This window comes from Theropithecus gelada, chromosome 4, assembly GCF_003255815.1.
Source record: "Theropithecus gelada isolate Dixy chromosome 4, Tgel_1.0, whole genome shotgun sequence".
NCBI lineage: Eukaryota > Metazoa > Chordata > Mammalia > Primates > Cercopithecidae > Theropithecus > Theropithecus gelada.
Genome location: NC_037671.1, coordinates 55380644 through 55396642, shown reverse-complemented (window position 1 = coordinate 55396642; position 15999 = coordinate 55380644). Strand labels below are relative to the sequence as shown.

General features: G+C 43.2%; 1 protein-coding gene across 1 annotated transcript in view; it reads left to right on the top strand.

Annotated features, from left to right (window-relative positions):
- ELOVL5 (ELOVL fatty acid elongase 5) overlaps window positions 1-3519 on the top strand; it is an 84226-nt gene extending 80707 nt beyond the window's left edge. The window contains exon 10 of the mRNA XM_025381299.1: window positions 3227-3519. The gene's annotated coding sequence lies outside the window, so the exon portion shown is untranslated. The remainder of the gene's footprint in view (window positions 1-3226) is intronic.
- Window positions 3520-15999: the final 12480 nt, after the last annotated feature.

Here is a 15999-nt window from a genome sequence, read left to right as displayed (position 1 = left end):
ATGAGAACTCATTTAAAACAGGTGTCTCCTGCTATCCCGTTATCACTCTTGGACTTCAAATCCTAACCAGGTTTTTCTCTATACTCTTTAATTTGGAAATGATTGTCCTCAGTGGAGCAGATGGAGCCAAATAGTGGTTGCTGTCAGTTTTCTGCTCTGCTCTTTACCATTGCCTCATTGGCCATTAGTTCTTATTCCAGGCATAGATTTTAAACCTGTTTTTGTTATCCTTGACATTTTTGTAATCCTTATCTTCTCTCTTTCTTCAGTATGTTTATGGCTCACTGAAAAGAGAGTTCCTGGGCCAGTTTTTGCCATAGTTAGCAGAGGATGTCTGGATTCGACTCTTGATCTAAGATCAAGAAAGACTTCTGGGGTGGAAATTGTAGGAATAAGCAGTGCAGGATCCAGTGAATGGATAATGTAATGGTGACAGAGATCCAGTTGTCATGCTTCCCTTTCTCACATAATTAGGACTCTCCTGAACAGCACCTACCACCCTGTCTGTTGCCCCATTTGTGTTACTCTGTTGGCCAGGCCTTTGCAGAATGTTCACTGGGAGAGTGCTTGGTACAGAGGACTGAGCTAGGTGTGTTGAGCAAACGGGGATCGTGAGAAAACCAGCCCTCGCAGGAGCCTCTACTGAATTGGTATCAAACATACACACGTGTGCCTTGTGTGTAAAATGGTTTGTGGTGAGTGCCATGAGATTGGTATAAAGCAGCTACCATGAGAGTCCAGGAAGGGAGAACCCTTCTAGCAAGGGTGGGTAAGAAAAGCATTGTAAAGGAGTTAGCTTTTAATCTGAGCCTTCAAAGACCATCTGGGTTTCAGTAGATGGAGCCTGAAGGTGCTGGGAGACAGCATTCCACATACAGGAACCAGTATGAGCAAACGCATAGAAGGCCCAGGGGGAGATGACACATTGCACTCGAATGGATGTGTGGATGAAACTGCTTGTTTTAAAAATGAGGGAAAGTGGGAAGAGAGTGGAATTGTCTGGGTGTTCTCATTGGTGAAATGTGTAGAATGTTGCTCAGAGCTCCCAGAGGCAGTAGTGATTATGTGTAAAGGAACCATTCTGAGCGGAGCCTCCTGTCACTGGCCTGTGCCCCAGCCCTCCTGCTCCTATCACCAGCAGTGCCAGGGAGGAGCCAAAACATGCTAATAACAAGAACCAGGACTCACATTAGTCTCAGTTACAAGCTGATGGAGTCTTCTGTCAGATAGGGCAGGTTCAAAGGGGACCTCAGACCTTTGCCAGAAAATTGCCCCTCACCAAAGAGATGGCATTCGAAATCTGAAAATGGGGCCCCTGATGGGATGAGTCGGGATTGAAATCCCACATTGGCTAGTAAACAAATATTTCTTAGGTGATTATGTCAACATATTCCTACTGGTGTTCTTTGTTCAAAAAATGGGCATAGATGCAGGTTTCCCTTGGATGAATTTGACAATGTTTTCACCAAGCTGCCACTTTTCAGCAAATTGTGTGCTTTCCCCTTGACAATGTTCCCAGTGAAACAGGCGCTTGTTTGTAGGAAAGCATCAGCACCAGATTCCAGCAACCTTGTGCCTTTCCCTGAGCCCCCTTTTTTTTTTTTAAGATGGAGTCTCACTCTGTCACCCAGGCTGGAGTGCAGTGGCCCAATCTTGGCTCACTGCAAGCTCCACCTTCCGGGTTCATGCCGTTCTGCCTCAGCCTCCCGAGTAGCTGGGACTACAGGCACCCGCCACCACGCCTGGCTAAAATTTTAATTTTTTTTTCCATATTTTTAGTAGAGACAGGGTTTCACTGTGTTTGCCAGGATGGTCTCCATCTCCTGACCTCGTGATCCGCCCACCTCAGCTTCCCAAAGTGCTGGGATTACAGGCATAAGCCACTGCACCCAGCCCCCTGCTCCCTTATTAATTGCTGTGGCTCTCAGTCCTCCAGGAAGGCTACGTGGTTAGGGGTTGACCAAGTCGCACCTGCCTGCTACCTATGCCATTCCTGCAGAGCTGGAGTACTGTTGGTTAAGTGTACTTTAAAACCAAGGCCAGGACTGGGTGTGGTGGCTCATGCCTGTAATCCCAACAGTTTGGGAGGCCAAGGCAGTTGGATCACTTGAGGTCAGGAGTTCGAAACCAGCCTGGCCAACATGGTGAAACCCCATCTCTACTAAAAATACAAAAATTAGCTGGGTGTGGTGGTGCACACCTGTAATCCCAGCTACTTGGGAGGCTGAGGCAGGAGAATCACTTGAACCCAGGAGGAGGAGGTTGCAGTGAACTGAGATCATACCACTGCACTCCAGCCTGCCTGGGCAACAGAACAAGACTCTGTCTCAAAAAAAAAAAAAAAAAAAAAAAAAAACCAAGGCCAAATGTCACCCCATGATCTTACAAGGGAACAGTCAGAATCCAAATCCTAAGCACACAAAGCTACTTTCTTAAGGGCAATGGAAGAGGGAAATTGTGATGGCCCCAAGCTAGAACCTAAATTACACATTTACTTTAGAACTGGGTATAGAAGGTTACATATCCCAGGGCACAGATGGGCGTCTGTGTCCATGCTAGAAGATTCTATGTGTCTTTGGAGGTGGCATAGCATACCTGTTAGAAAGGCTTCGCTATTTACTACTGTGGGACCACAAGCAAGTTACCTCTTTTCTGAACCTCAGTTTCCTAAACTATAAAAAAGATACGGATGCTTAGCTAATGTGGCTGGAATTAAATGCAGAAATGAAACAGAAAGCTTTTAGCACAGGGCTTTACCCTAACAGGCACTTACTATCAAGAGTGGTTTATTACCAGGTAAGGTAAGTAAGCAAGGAAGGTGTGTGTTAATCAGTTTGTCATCAGATTTAAAATTTTATTACCCAACACATTATTTTCACTAAAGTATCCTTGGTTAAAGCTCAGTTAATACTAGCATTTAGTAAGATAACTCAAATTTCTCAAAACAAAAAAAAATGGACAAATTGGATGTCTTTAATTCAACTGACTTACAAAATGATTTTAATATGAGAATCGTCTAGTCATAAGTTGTCACTCAAGAACAAAAATTATTTGTTCTGGCACTAACTGGCATGTGATTCTGGTGAGGCACATCATGACTCTGGGTCGCCTGTAGAAACGATGGGGTTGTGGGAGCGCCCCGGTTCCTTCCATCCTGAACATTCTGCGATGCCAAAGTAGCACTCCAGCATAGCCCTGATTTACTTCTAATTCCTTTCCTTTTCAGGACATTGACATAAAGTAGAACATGCTTCCTAAACGCCTTAAAGATTAGACGTTACACACAGCGTACAGCCAATGCAAGGAGGCCTGCACACAGTGAACCTCTGTCTAGGACTGCGGCCGGTAAGGCCTTCCCGTATGGACTGCAGCACTGCTGGGGAAAGCTGCCTGCAGGTGAATAAGTGAATGTGAAATTAAGCGAGACTCTCTGCAACTGTATTCACTATATCACACTTTAATTTGGCCTCTTTTGCATTATTTCCTAGTGTTTGGAGAATACATTTGAGAAAGCATGTTATATATTTTTTTACAACTCATTTTACATTTACCTCAGTTGGAGAAAAAATTGATGGGAGGTGATTTAAATGTGTCTCTTTATGGAATGAGATCAAGGGATTAAACAGCCTCCCAAGTGTCCACACTGGCCTAGGATCCAAATGAGAATAGACTGTCCCAGGACCTGTGGTGGGACTTGAAGTTTCTGAAGAAGTTGAGGTAGGAATAGAGTAGATCAAAGTACAAAATTTGGATAGAAGGAAAAAAAAATGAAAGGTTGATGAAATAACTGTACCAGAGAAGGTTTGCTTTTCTAGAGACAGCCGTTTTTCTCGTGATCTGAATTAAATAGCATGGTGTTCTCAGTGGCCTTCCACATCACTGAGAATCACTAGCAGGCTCACCAGGGATTCACTACTGGCTCAGAAGGTGTTCTAGAAAGCAGTTTCCAGAATGTGTTCTAGAAAGAAGTCAGATGCAGAGCGCCTCTCAAGTGTGAGACACCTTCCTCCCAGTATCTCGGTATTGGCAGCTCTCTTCCCCGTTTTGCAGATGAGAAAGTTGAAATCCAGAGTCTGCCCAAGGTAAGTGTGACGCCAGAGTTCAAATGGGCTTTCCTGGTCCAAAGCTGTTGCCAGGCATTGGCGCTCACTAGGCAGGGAGACAGTACAGAAAGTGGCCCCTCAGACCCGCCCCTCTAGACACAATTACAGCTACAGGGACTCACATTGTGCTGGCAACTTCATTTCTAACCAGGACAATAGTCTGTCTACGGTGATATCAATGTGAATGTAAATTATTTATAAAGTGCACATTATCTAATGAGGATGTTCCACTCGTGAATTAGCAAAGAGATGTAGAGAAATTCCTTCAAATACTATTTCCATCATGCTGTGATGCCATTGAGCAAAAGAAACTGCCAAGTCATAAAAGTAATTACCAAATAATATCTATAAATCTAATAAACTTGGCCAAGCACGATGGCTCACACCTGTAATCCCAGCACTTTGGGAGGCCAAGGCTGGTGGATCACCTGAGGTCAGGAGTTCAAGACCAGCCTGACCAACATGGTGAAACCCCACCTCTACTAAAAATACAAAACTTAGCTGGGTGTGGTGGTGGGCGCCTGTAATCTCAGCTACTCGGGAGGCTGAGGCAAGAGAATCGCTTGAACCTGGGAGGCAGAGGTTGCAATGAGCCAAGATTGCGCCACTGCACTCTGGCCTGGGCGACAGAGCGAGACTCTATCTCAATAACAGTGATAATAAAATAAGTCTGAGATAACATATTACATGTTCATAATTCTGTATTTAAAAACTGAATAGTATCATATGTTTGTACAACTATGTAGCATTTTTGTAATATTACAGTGAAGCTTCTGGGATTAAGCTCCTGCCAGACACTAAAGACAGTTTGAAATCATTTTGGCCATGGTTAGGTCTACAGAATCTCAGAAGCATGCTGCTTTCCCCAACCCCTGCTTGCAATCCTGCAGCATTCACCAGGGCCTACGCAGCTCCAGGCATCTTGCCAGTGCTGGAGAGACAACGAATGAAAAGATAACCTCATTTTGGCTGAAAGACAAAGACAAACAAAATAATTACAAATTATGGGAACTATGCTAACGGCAACAATCAGAATTCTGATGTGAGAATAATCTCTTAGGTACTTGTAAAGATAATTTTGAGGCACGTCAAAAGATATTGGAGTTTTACCTATGTGTTTACATGGGTAGTTCCTATTGTCTCAACCAAATAAGATATTTCTGGAAGTTTCACCTCTCTAAAAAATTATCTGGAAACTTTTGATTATCTGAAGCTTCTGTTCTCCACCTAAATGATAGTCCGCCATGCATGAGTCAGGCCTACACTTGGCCCTAACAATTCTGTGAGCGCTCAGAGACTTAGCAGTTTCCACTGCCTTCAGCTGCATTGTCCCTGTGTGATGGGCAACTGATGACTTTTCAGTTTAGTCCTGAATCACAGTGTGATCTCTTTGAAAGTGACAAGGATCATATGTAAGTGAAATGCACAGAATGGTACTACATACCAATGGTAACTAAGGACAGATGGATCAATGGATAATTTTCATGCATGGCAATGGCAGATGCACAGACAATGACAGGTATAGACAATATGTCATGTCCTGCCTGGCAACTGGCAAAGTTCCTTTATGAGGATAAGACAAATCTCCATTCAGAAAGTCTAAAATTGGGGTGTAGGGCTGTGTGTTATAATCTCACTTCATCCTGGAAGATACAGTGTACATTCTAGACAACCCACTTGATTCCAAGACACTTGAGGGCAAGAATTGTCTCATGTGTCTCTGCATCCCTGGTGTGTGCCCAGCACAGCACTGAATACGTAGCAGATGCTCAATAAATGTTTTGGTGAATGAATGGAAATATTTGAGAAATATTAGTGTGGTGCATAACAGGGAAAACAAGCTTTCCAGCTGTATCAGTCCATTTTCACACTGCTATAAAGATACTACTTAAGACTGGGCAATTTATAAACAAAAGAGGTTTAATTGACTCACAGTTCTGCATGACTGTGGAGGCCTCAGGAAACTTACAATCATGGCAGAAGGGGAAGTAGGCATGTCTTACATGGCAGCAGACAAGAGAGCGTGTGAAGGAAGTGAAGGGGGAAGGGACTCTTATGAAACCATCAGATCTCATGAGAAATTATTCACTATCATGAGAACAGCATGGAGGAAACTGACCCCATGATCCAGTCACCTCCCACCAGGTCCCACCCTCAACACGTGGGGGACTATAGGGATTACAATTCAAGATGAGATTCTGGTGGGAACACAGAGCCAAACCATATCACCAGCCAATTAGATCAGAGTTGAAATCCTGCCATCACTCAATAACCATGTCCCCTTGTCAAGTTACCTAACCTCCTCAACCTCAGCATGGTTCTAGGATTCAAGAAAATAGATACAGATCATATGGTCTCCAGGGGGGTCTCTTAGAAAGAATTATGATCCCCACGCAACAGTTAATGGTCACATGAGGCCATAAAAGCCTGCCCGTGGCACAATGGGAATAAAATACGTTTCTGTTAAAAATCCCATCAGGTTCTAGTGGACCCAGAGTGCCAGAGCAGCTCATCTGAATCATAAAACCTCCAGGAGGGTGGGTCTGGCAGCCACAGGGACCTTACCACAGGACCCACAGGTTCTCCCCAGAATCCCTAACTAAATGCTTCCAGTTCCCTGGGAATCTAAGGTTGTAGCTCCTGGGGTCAGAGACCGCAAAAGTCTAGTGAATCAGCTCTTGGGATGGAGCAGGACCAAGGCCCCTTTGAGGTCACTAGCTTGCCTGTGTCTCAGGGCCACCTCTAGGCAGTTGCTTTGCAGAGAATAAAAGCCTATGTCTCTCCATGGCCTACAGGCTCCTGGAGCTGGCCCTGACCCCTCTCACGTCTCCCGTCCTCTTCCATGCTCACCACATTCAGCTGCCCTCACCTCTTGCCTGGTTCTCTAGAGGAGCCGCTTCCATCTCAAGGCCTTTGTCCTCATCCCCAGATATTTATTTGCATGGCTTGTCCCTGCACTTAAATGCCACCTCCCCAGAGAGGCCTAGATCTAAAATATCACCCCCCACATCTCTCCCCACGTATAACTCTCTTTGACTTGGCTTTATTTTTCTCTGTAATATTTTCATTGTGTTGTATCTACATTTAGTTGTCTGCCTTGAAATCAAGGGCTTTTTCTTTTGCCTGCCACATGGGAGAGTCTCAAATATTAGAATAAATGAATTTGTGAATGAATGAACATGAGATGATTAATGTTGATGTTGCCCAAACCCTCCCTTGTGGGAGCTATAACCTTATTTCACATGTGAAGGGCACTGTGTTTTTAATAGCCCTGAGGTTGTCAATAGGACATCTTAATCATCTCAGAAAAGAGGACCCGGACATATTTTGGAACAGAGCATATGATGGTGAACATCAAATCCCACCAATGTTAAGAATTAATGAGCTTTCTGTTCTCCTATGAAGTTAATGTATAAATTCTGCTGCTCTGTACCTTTCACATTTAGAACTGAAGACAAAAATAATGGTGAAGGTGAAGGATGGCACTGGAAACTATGTTTAGAACCCTGCAACAAATGAGATTTTTTTTTTTTTTGGCACTCAGTGTAACTTTATTTGATTTTATGACCTCTGCTAACTGTTCTTCAAATTATAGCTTGGGACTAATGATCACCACAGTTTTTCTAGTTGTTATTAGAACTAACAAACAGCTCCTAATAAGCTCAGTCCAGTGAGGAAATGAAAGAAATCCGTAAGTCACAATATTGGGAATAATCCCTAAGCTTATTACCCTCCCCACGAGGTCAATGATAGCCGGGTTGTGGGGATGTGCCCACAGGTAAAACAGGGCAATGATTTGCCAAAGAGCTTTATGGGCATGACTCCAGATATTGTGTTAAGGATCCTTCATTATCTGCCCTGAGAAATAAGTTTTCAGGCACTGAGCAGAGACAGAAAACATCCATCAGCAGCTGGTGAGACCCAGGACATAGGTTCCAAGGTGATGAGTAGGGCAAAAACAAAGAATTGCAGCTGAAGGCAGTGGCAGGATGGAAAGCTGGAGCAAACTGTAGAGGCTACAGGGATGATAGTGCAAGAGCCAAGTTAGCAGAAATACAACTAAGAGTACGGGGGAGGAAATGACCTTTACAGAGGAGACACTTGAAATCAGTGACCTCGCTCTTTTCCCTTCTCCAACAGACAAAAATCAAACTAATGTGTATTAACTTTCTCTGTTTGTTACCCATTTTTTTATTTGTCTCCAAGCAAGGTCTAGACAAATCACTGAGTGGAAACAACACTAAGTTTTTATAAGACCAAGGATGGTCATTGCAGGGTCGTTCTTTGGTTGTGTTTTTCTTTGTTTTGTTTTGTTTGTTTGCTTTTTGTTTTGAGATGGAGTCTTGCTCTATGGCCCGGCTGGAGTGCAGTAGTACAATCTCAACTCACTGCAACTTCCGTCTCCCAGGTTCAAGTGATTCTCCTGCCTCAGCCTCCCGAGTAGCTGGAATTACAGGCATGTGCCACCATGCCTGGCTAATTTTTGTATTTTTTTTTTTTTTTTTTTTTGTGACGGAGTCTCGCTGTGCTCCCAGGCTGGAGTGCAGTGGCATGATCTCGGCTCACTGCAAGCTCCGCCTCCCGGGTTCACGCCATTCTCCCACCTCAGCCTCCCAAGTAGCTGAGACTACAGGCGCCCGCCACCACGCCCGGCTAGTTTTTTGTATTTTTAGTAGAGACGGGGTTTCACCATGTTAGCCAGGATAGTCTTGATCTCCTGACCTCGTGATCCACCCGCCTCGGCCTCCCAAAGTGCTGGGATTACAGGCTTGAGCCACCACGCCCGGCCTAATTTTTGTATTTTTGATAGAGATGGGGTTTCACCATGTTGGCCAGGCCAGTCTCAAACTCCCGACCTCAAGTGATCTGCCCACCTCAGCCTCCCAAAGTGCTGGGATAACAGGTGTGAGCCACCGTACCCAGCCTGTAGTGTTATTTATAATAATAAAAAAATGGGTAATAATCTCAAAGTACCAATAGGTTATGTGCAGTAGATGTGTCATTCATAGGTTAGACAGTATGCTCTGATCAAACATATTTTGGAAACAATTTAACAATGTGAGAAAATGGTCATGGAAATATCATTAAATAAAAAAAGAAAATTATCAACCATTTTATAGCACATTTATTCCAATTAAACTACATTTACATGTGTATGAAAAAGATAGGAAGAATCCATATCAAAATGTCAATAGCAATTTTATGTGAGTGGGAGAATTCTACGTGGTTTTAATTTTTCCCTTTGTGGCTTTCTAACTTTTTAAAAGTTACTGCGATAAACATTAATTGTTTGTATAATGGGGAGGTCATTAAATTTTTTTGAAAGAATCAGTTAGCCCATCACCTAGTGATTCAATCTATTTGAAATAAACACTTTTTTAAAAAATGAGAGCAAAGCTCTTTCCACCGTAGATACTGCTCTTGGTTTCTACAGAAAAAGAACTTTTTGATTTTAGAGGGAGGCATGAAGCCGTGCAATCTTGCTCAAGTTATTATATATTTTTCAAAGAAATTGACAACCCCTAGTATGTTAGAAAAGACAAATAAGAGGTCCAAATTTATGCTCCGCCACTTACTACTCTTGAAACCTGAGGCAAGTCAGTTCCCTCAGTCCCTTTCCCTATCTGTAAGATGGAGAGCATGGTCACTCTTCTGTTTAGCTAACAAGATTATTATTAGGGCTGGGCACAGTGGCTCATGCCTTTAATCCCAGCACTTTGGGAGGCCGAAGTAGGTGGATTACTTGAGGTCAGGAATTTAAGACCAGCCTGGGCAACATGGCGAAACCCCGTCTCTACAAAAAAACACAAAAATTAGCACGTGATAGCACGTGCCTGTGGTCCCAGGTACTTGGGAGGCTGAGGTGAGAGGATCACCTGAGCCTGAGAGGCAGAAGTTGTAGTGAGCCAAGATCCACTACTATACTTCCAGCCTGGACTACAGAGTGAGACCCTGTCTCAAAACAAACAAACAAACAAACAAAAAAACCAGTATTATTAGGTATGAAAAATCCCACATTGCATGAAAAGTAAGGTAGAGAAACTCTCTCGTAAATATACAGTCAAGACTCTTCTTTCAACATAGAGTATTTTTTAATAGAAGGCCAGAAAGGAGGCTGGTTCAGAAAGATAAATCCCTGCAAGGAGCGAACTGCCAGAGATGAGCAGTGAGTCATCCATGATCAACTGAGGCAAAAGGCAGAGGAGGCAGGAAACATTATTAGATGGGAGCCCACTGAGGTCTGCGGCAGGGATGCAAGTTCAGCCTTTTCCAAAACAGTGTGGGCTTTATAGCTAACTGTTTTGACTACTCTGCCATCTGGCAGTATCAGTTCCCATCCAGCCTGGTTCCCAATGAATTCCCCTTCCATGAGAACTTCTTAGCCATCTCACCACAGAGAATGGGAGAATTGGATTTCATCTCTACTCAGCAAACATTCTCACTCTCAGGGTCACAGCTAGGCAAACTAGCCAAGCTGCCAGCACTTGACCAGCACTGTCAGATTTCCCTTTTTCATTATTTTTTCATCTTCACCTAATCTATACTATATGCAATCTAGTAGTAATTTACCTTCTAGTAAGAATTCGAGCCCCTAAGTCTTTTCTCCCAGTAACATTTTAAGCTCCTTTATTAAGGTTTTGTGAAATGGCGTTAGGAAAAATGAAGAAAATGTGAACGGGGTGGAGGGAGAAAAGGGAGGTCAGGTGGAGTTAGAGGGGATATCACTCTCCTTCTCCCAGGGCAGAGGCACCTACTCTATCCCATCATAAAGTCTGTTCTTAAGGTCAGTGGAGATTGCTTTGGGAAATACAATACTATATTGGAATATTCATGGAAATGAATACTTCGCATTCATGGAAATGAATTCATGGAAATGAATACTGAGAGTTTTCTTTAAAACTCCAAAGATCAGAATAAAATGCAAACTCTTCACACTTGCCTGGAGCCCCACAAGATCTGGCCCCTGGCCACCTCCACTGGGTCATCTTTACCACCCCTAAACCCCCACCTTTCCCCGTCCCTATTCTCTCTATTTCAGCCCCACAGGGTTTCTTCCTAAGCAAACTAGGATCATTTCTGCCTGGAAAAGTTTGCGCTTACTGTTACCTCCTGGGATGCAACCACACCTCATTCATGGGGGCCTCATGGGAGTAGAGAGAGTTATGTGATAAAATTCAAGACATCTAGTTAAATTTGAATTTCAGATAAATGAGGAATATTTTTGCACATGTATGTCCCAAATATTGCATGGGACATATTGATACTAAAAAAAATTTGTCATGGCCAACAAACATATGAAAATATGCTCAACATCACTAATTATCAGGGAAATACAAATCAAAACCACAATGGAATACCACCTTACTCCTACAAGAATGGCCATAATCAAAAAATCAAAAAATAATAGACGTTGGCATGGATGTGGTATAAAGGGACACTTTTACACTGTTGGTGAGAATGTAAACGAATACAACCACTATGGAAAACAGTGTGAAGATTCCTTAAAGAACCAAAAGTAGAACTACCATTTGATCCAGCAATCCCACTACTAGGTATCCCAGAGGAAAAGAAGTCATTATACAGAAAAGACACTTGTACATGCATGTTTACAGTAGCACAATTCACAATTGCAAAAATATGGAACCAGACCAAATGCCCATCAATCAATGAGTGGATAAAGAAAATGTGGTATATAGGGGGCCGGGTACAGTGGCTCAACCCTGTAATCCTAGCACTTTGGGAGGCCAAGGCAGGTGGATCACTTGAGGTCAAGAGTTCAAGACCAGCCTGGTCAACATGATGAAACCCCATCTCTACTAAAAATACAAAAATTAGCTGGTCCCAGTGGTGTTTGCCTATAATCCCAGCTACTCAGGAGTCCGAGGCAGAAGAATGGCTTGAGCCTGGGAGGCAGAGGTTGCAGTGAACCGAGATGGCACCACTCTACTTACTCCAGCCTGGGCAACAGAGCGAGAGTCTGTCTCAAAAAAAAAAAAAAAAAAGAAAAAAAAAAGGAAAACATTATATGTATATACACATACACCATGGAATACTATTCAGCAATAAAAAGGAATGGAATAATGTCATTCACAGCAACCTGGATGGAATTGGAGACCATCAGTCTAAGTGAAGTACCTCAGGAATGGGAAACCAAACATCGTATGTTATCACTTATAAGTGGGAACTAATCTGTGAGGATGTAAAGGCATAAGGATGATATGATGGACTTTGGGGACCCTGTAGGAAGGGTGGGAGGGGGTGAGGAATAAAAGACTACAGATTGGGTACAGTGTACACTGCTTGGATGATAGGTAAACCAAAATCTCAGAAATCACCACTAAAGAACTTACCCATGTAACCAACCACCACCTGTTCCCCAAAACCTATTGAAATAAGAAAAAGGAAAAGCATTTGTCATCTATGTAAAACTCAAATTTACCTGGTGTCCTGTATTTTTATTTGCTAACTCAGGCAGCCATGCATAAGAACCCTTTCCTAACCCCCTCATCCAGCTCCATCACCCTCTCATCTCCTTTCCCTGTTTTACTTTTTTTCAAAACACTTACAACCACCTGAAATTACTTGTTTGTTGTTAGCTTCACCTACTAGCCTGAGAGAAAGTTCCATGCAGACAGAGATTTTATCTTTTTCCTGGCTATCCCTTTGATACCTGGAACATAGCAAATACAATTTTACATGAATGAATGAATGAATGAATGAATGAATGAGTTTTATACACACATTTGCTTTTCTTGAATCTTTTGCTTGGGGGAAAAAGCAAATAGCTTCCCATATGAGCTTTTGTTCAAGGTTTTCTGCTCTTCATCTCCTTAGCTTCATGTTCTGCTTCATCAGGCACTGGATACCTTGCTAATGACTTCTGCCTGCCTTTCTGGCAATGCCTGTCCTGCTGGGACCCTAACTTTCCTGACCACCCTTGACACTCCCTGCCCCAGCACAGGTTTCACCTCACTTCCCCATCTTCTCTGTTGCCTGGAATTACACACTGACACACTACTTTTGCTTTAAGACTTTCCATGTGAGGGCTTGCAGAAGATAACAGTTTGTCCATTCTCCGTGATGCAAATGAATTTATCAGATTATTTCCTGGGAACGGGTTTTGGTTTGAAGAAATAAGAGAGGAAGAAAGCTCCCCAGGGCCCAGTGATTGCATAAAATTAAAAGAAAGGGTTCAGACAAATGAAATTAGGGGTGAACTTTCGTTTTGTCTAAGCTGGCACCTTCGGTCTGCACCAACCCTCTTCAGCCCTGGCTGCATTAAGGATTATCTGCAACCCTGTCTCTATCCTTTCCCTTCACCGTTGGCCTTCAAGAGAATGCTCCTGACCATGGCTTCAAACCTCTATTAGCAGTGGTTGGTTAGCACCCGACAAAGGCATCTTTGCAAGACAGGTTAGAATAGCATCTCTTTACTGCTCTGGAAACCCAGGTGCAGAGAGAACAAGTGACCCAAGGTCAGTCCCAGGTTCCACCTTGGGACTCAAGGTTCCTTCCCAGCAGTCTCCCAGGCACTAACAGGAACACTAAATAAATGTCAAGTGATGAAGCATTGCAGTGGCTGAAAAATGAAGCTTGCATTCCCGTAACCCACTAAATTGTTCATATAGAGCTTCCTGATTGATTTGGGTTTTCTTTGTGTGCAACTTTGAATCCCTGTCTCATATTTGGGTCAGAGCAATGGGAAGGACACATGACTTGCTTTAAAATTAGCCTCAAAACTCATTGTATAACAGCTCTCGTTTTCACTAAATGGAATGATTTCTTGAGAGGACAAGCTCAGCATTTGTAATAAGTCTGCATAGTTGAGTCACCATGGAGAAAAGTCTTTAGAGTCACCAAAACACTCAATGTTTCCACCTGTAAAATGGGGTGTAGATTTTGTTTGAAAGAAAATAAAAGGTAACAAAATAAACGTAACCACCTCATCCAGACCCCCCCCACCGCTGCCCCACACACACACACACACACACACACACACACACACACACAGTATTTGGGCTGGCCAGTAGATAGGGAACAATCTCTTCTAGTCCTCAATAGACTGGACAAAGATAGACAAGGAAAGAAACCCTTTCTAACTCATACTATTACCAGAGTCTAGACTTCATGTTCTGATAGTTTAATAAGCTCAGAGAACATATTTTAAGTCCTAAGAAAACAAACTTATTTCTGACTAAAAGTTTCTCCTGGGAGAAGAAACTAACAAAAAATCATTCTGATCGCTGTCCTTCTCCAAAGACCATTTCCCAAGATTTCTGATTCATTTGGCAACATGTGCAAATAAACCCGAATGACCCAGAGGCGAAATAGCTGCAAAGAAATGTATGTGACTAAGCATGGCTAAAATGTTTCTTTATAGCAAGGAAAGTTTTCCCTTGGTCTTCTGAGTTAGATAAACGGTTGATTATAATTTATGTATCCCTTCTGAGGGCTGGTACAGAGCTGAGGGTTGAGGGGGCGAGTGCTAAAAGATTTGGACCACCCTTTAAGTAGGGGGCCAAAGAACACAGAACTATCAACCCGGAACCACCAAGAATAGGGCTTGTCTATAACAGCTCCATATGTGACCAGGCAGCGAGGCTTCCGCGTGTGCTTCAAGTAGGTCTTACCGTCAGACAGATCTAGGTTCAGATCCCAGCTCAGTCACTTGCTAGCCATGTGACCTCAGGCAAACTGCTTGCCCCTGAACCTCAGTTTCCTCATCTGTAAATTGGGGTGAATAATCATGCCAATCTTATGAGGCTGTTGTGAGATTCAAATGAGATAATGCTTGTAAAAGGGGTTTGCAGAGGGCCTGGCACATGGTTATTAGTCACTGTCAAATGACATGGTAAATGCTCATGGTTATTAGTCATTGTTATCTTCAGCGTTAGTTGCCTGTAGCTGCAGTAACAAATTGCCACAAACTTGGTGCTTAAAACAACAGACACCTATTATTTCACAGTCCCAGAGGCCAGAAATCCAACATCAAGCTATGAGCAGGGCCTATTCCCTCTAAAGGCTATAACTTGACTCTCATTCTCGGCCTGTGGCTGAGTCACTCCAGTCTCTGCCCCTGTAATCATGTGGCCTTCTCCTCTTCTCCGTCTCCCCTCTGTCTTTTATGAAAGCACTTGTTACTGAATGTAGGGCCCACACAGATAATCCAGCATGAGCTTATATCAAGATTCCTAAGTTAACACATTTGCAAAGCCTCTTTTTCCAAAAAAGATTGTATTTATAAGTTCCATGGATTCGAACGTGGACATTCTAATGGGAGACACCATTCAACCCACTGCAGTAATACTCGTATGGTTATTTAGCAAGGGGTGCAGCATTGGCCTTTAAGGACTAGGGTAAAGTGGTCCTGGGCCCTCACTTTAGAAGGTCCTCGATCACTTCACATTCACACTGGCTCAGTGCAACTTGTAACCCTGAACACCACTCATGACTAACATCATTTAGGTCCCAGGGGACCTCTAAATCTTCTGCCCTGTGTTCTCCAAACAAAAGGTAACAACATCCAGAGCTGTGATGGTTTGTAGGTTGTACTTCTGCTAGCATCAGACACAGATACTGCCTTGGGGAGTGAGGAGAGTTGGGGTAACAGAAGCTCCTTGGTAAGAGGAAAGACAATTAACTCTCCAAAATCTTCCTCTCAGCCTGAATGCAAGAGTCTTGTTTCCTTTCATGTTTCAATTTAAGATTCTGGAGTTACTCATGAATTAGCACAATATTCACAACAGTTCATGTTAGGTGTTTTTTGTTGTTGTTGTTGTTTTGAGATGGAGTCTCACTCTGTCACCCAGGCTGGAGCGCAATGGCAGGATCTCGGCTCACTACAACCTCCACCTCCCAGGTTCAAGTGATTCTCCAGCCTCAGGGTTCTGAGTAG